The sequence below is a fragment of the Tachypleus tridentatus genome, unplaced genomic scaffold, assembly GCF_004210375.1.
Source record: "Tachypleus tridentatus isolate NWPU-2018 unplaced genomic scaffold, ASM421037v1 Hic_cluster_2, whole genome shotgun sequence".
NCBI lineage: Eukaryota > Metazoa > Arthropoda > Merostomata > Xiphosura > Limulidae > Tachypleus > Tachypleus tridentatus.
This window is the reverse complement of record NW_027467782.1, coordinates 42,980,299-42,984,078: the sequence shown is the minus strand read 5'-3', so window position 1 is coordinate 42,984,078 and position 3,780 is coordinate 42,980,299. Positions and strand designations below refer to the sequence as shown.

The following is a 3,780-nucleotide window of genomic DNA, read 5'->3' as shown; positions in this document are numbered from 1 at the left end:
GACCAAAACAGAAGCATTTTACACCTAAATTTCCAGTCAACAATATTACACACCAAGAAAAAACAAAAGACTGGAGCACTCATCAACTGGTAAAACATATCACTGTTACAGAAGTAGTAACTGCTATTAAAAACACAAAAAACAAAGCTCCTGGAGAAGATGGTATTCAAGCTATCCTCCTAAAACAAGGCACTCAGAGATTATATGAACACCTAACAGCGTTATTTAATCTCTCACTATCAGCTGGATATATCCCCGTTTCTTGGAAGGAAGCAATAATATTAATGTTCCAGAAAGAAGGAAAGTCAGCGAATAAACCAAACAACTACCGCCCGATTAGCTTAACCAGTTGTATTGGCAAAGTATTAGAGAGGATAATTAGTAATCGTCTGTCAGTTTACTTAGAAGAAAATTCAAAATTACCAGAAATTCAAAACGGATTTCGAAAAACCGCCAAACTACAGACCACCTGATTCGACTTACAGAATCAATTACCGACAGCTTCAACAAAAGAATGCACTGTAGCTTGCTTTCTCGACATTGAGAAAGCATTTGACACAGTGTGGCATAACGGCTTAAGACATAGATTGCTTGAAATGGCATTACCCCAGGAAACTATTCGCTGGCTGTCCAACTTCCTGGATAACAGAATGTGTAAAGTAAATGTAAATGGGGCCCACTCAGGGTCCTTTTCACCCGAAGCAGGAGTCCCGCAGGGAGGGGTTGTTAGCCCTATATTATTTATCATGTACGTGAGTAATATGCCTCTGTCGGACCTAAATTTAGGTTATGCATCACAGTTCGCTGACGATGTAGCAGTCTGGAAAAGTGCCCCACTCCGTCAATAGCAGCAACGAACCTACAACCAGTCCTAAATAACATCGAAGAATACTGCCAGAAATACAGAATCAAAATTAATATTCCAAAAACCCAAGTCATAGTATTCAGCAGACTGAATAAGCTGAAAAAAGATCCACCAAAACTCTATATGAATGGATCACTTTTACTGACTGCTACTTCTGCTAAATTTCTAGGTCTAACCTATGACTCAAAATTAACGTGGCTACCACATATTAAAATGTACTGATACGAATCTGGAAAAGAGCAAACTATGCAAGAAGTCTTTCAGGTAAAATCCAAGGAACATCACCAGACAACATACTTAAAATCTACAAAACGTACATTAGACCAACAATAGAATATGCATCACCTGCCTGGATTAACATAGCACCCACACATGTACAGAAACTTCAACGTATACAAAATTCTGTACTAACTTCAGCATACAAAGTACCACGTAGCACCTCAACCACATTCATGCACAAGTATGCAAACATAGATACAATAGCTGAAAGACTCTTGCAAAATTCTCTAAAATATTTCAATAAGAATTGGCACAAAATGACTTAATGTGTGATCTCGACAGATATCACGTACATGATGTAAATGGTACTAAATACCTCTCCCCTTTTAACATATATTTAAGAAATGTAACACAAGCTGGCCACTATGCACTAGACACTTAGTCCTTGTTTCTTTTATTTTTATAATTATTATTTTCTTTTTTTTAATCATTATTATTATTTTTATTTTCTTCTCTTTTGAATTATTATTCAAGTATTGAATAATAATAATTATTATTACTTTCTTTTCTGTGTGAGTGTTTGTGTTACTACAAGTAGTAGTAGCATTCTCTCAATCGAGAAAAAGGAGAAAAAATACAAAAAAAAAATATATATATATGAAAATACAAAAAAAAAAAAAAAAATTAAATGGAAAAAAAAAAAAAAAAAAAACTCCTTGTTCGTCCATGCATGGACTGAGCCCTGAAATGGACCTGAGTATGATGTTATACTTTTACTCTGGCCCAAAGCTTTAAAAAAAAAAAAAAAAAAAAACCCTAAAGACAGACGCTATAATCGTTCGGGAGGGAGGAAGAGGTCAAATGTACCTGACCCTCCTGGGTATTTAACAACATCAATACCCAAATACCCACACAGTCAAACTACTACATTTTTATCACAATGTTACAACTTCCTTCGCGCTTTATTACTAATAACTTACAATTTGTACATTTACAACTTAAAATTATAATTAAATCTAAGCCTGGATACAAGAGGCCTACATATACATAACAAGCTGGTGTGTCACTTCTGTTTCCAGATAGCTAAATTTGACTCGAAATCGAATAAGACATCCAATTTCATTCAGTTTGAATTTGATTCTGAGTTATAATCTATATTTTCTTCAAAGTTTAAGTGTTAAATATGTCCGCATAATGAAGATATTCTAGTAATAGCAGATTAATAATATATTATTGTGGTTATTCATAAAAAAAAATTAATTAACAAGAATCAAATGATTAACGCTAATTACAAATTTCAATGACCACACTTACAAATTGTATCCTAACTCAAGCATGCCTCCTGATTTTCACAACTTTCACCTTTGAATCAGTTTGGCCAATGACAGTCAAGTAGCTTTTGTGACGACTCCACATAGACAACATTTTAAAGAAGCACGTACACACACAAAATTTAAAATTTCGTTTGTTTCAGAAGGTTTCACGCAAAGCTGTTGTTGTTTTAAATTAAGTAGAAATCTTCACAATGGGGTATTTGTGATATGCCTACCAGAAACACGGTTTTTAGCGTGGTTGGTCCGCAGACACCCCGCTGAGCCCCTGGGGGCAAAAGATACTTTCCCCAGGTGAGGCTCGAACTCACAACCCCGGCATATCCCACAAGTACTGTCTTATAAGTACCGTGCGCTAACCAATTGCGCCACTGGGGATTTGCACGCTTATGTCTAATAAAATAAGTTTCTATGCATAGCCACCCATAATTTTGAAATGATAGACAAGAGTTTGTTTATTTGATTTCTGAATTTCATAAAAAAGCTGCATTAGAACTATTTGCACTAGTGTAAGATTACAAAGAAGCCAGCTAGTCATCCCCACCCATCGCCGAATCTTGGACTACTCAGGATACGACAGCCCATGGACCAGAAGGTCATATCGAACTTTAAGAAACTCTACACTACAGCACTGTTTCAAAGGTGCTTTGAAGTGATCTCTGATACAGAGTTAACCCTAAGAGAGTTCTGGAAAATTCACATTCCCAATCTCAAAAGGAGAGTAAATACATTCTTTGATTTTTAAATAAAAAAACAGAAATTGGAAGAATTTAAAGATAAATTACAAGAACTGCTTGATAATATCTTACACAAGTTTGAGGACTTGCAGAAGTTGAAGCCCTGCTTCTCCTTTCTTGTACCTCCATTCATAGTTGATGTGATCAATGATGGTTATCCAATTCTCGAACTGGTTACAGAATCATCTATTGTGAAAATGGAACTAATAGAACTACTGGAGGACATAGGTCTAAATATGATCCATAAATCCCTTTCTACAATTGAGTTCTGGAAGCCAATTCCAGAAATAAAATATTCTGACCTGAAGAAAGCCAGTGTGCGACGCATCTCAATTTTCAGCACAACATACTACTGTGAATTACTGTACTCTGTAATGAAGTTTGTGAAGTTAAAGCATCGTGCAATACTTACAAATTAACACCTGCCAGAGCTTACAGCTTTGACAATATATCAACCAGAATTTCAACGACTCACAAGACCTCTACTAGCAATGAATAGCCTGATAATTGTGTGAATGTCTATGTCAGTAAAATATTATGACAAGACTAAAATTTTGTAAGGTGGTATCTGATAAAAATATCTCTTATTGCAAATTTGGATATTGTTCTTGGATGCTTCCGTGTTAAT

The 3,780-nt window shown here is 35.3% G+C and overlaps 1 non-coding gene across 1 annotated transcript; it reads right to left on the bottom strand.

Annotated features, from left to right (window-relative positions):
• Nucleotides 1-2,701: 2,701 nt before the first annotated feature.
• TRNAI-UAU (transfer RNA isoleucine (anticodon UAU)) lies at nt 2,702-2,793 on the bottom strand. The gene is given in 2 exon segments: nt 2,702-2,737; nt 2,756-2,793. It is a non-coding gene; the product is annotated as a tRNA-Ile (tRNA).
• Nucleotides 2,794-3,780: the final 987 nt, after the last annotated feature.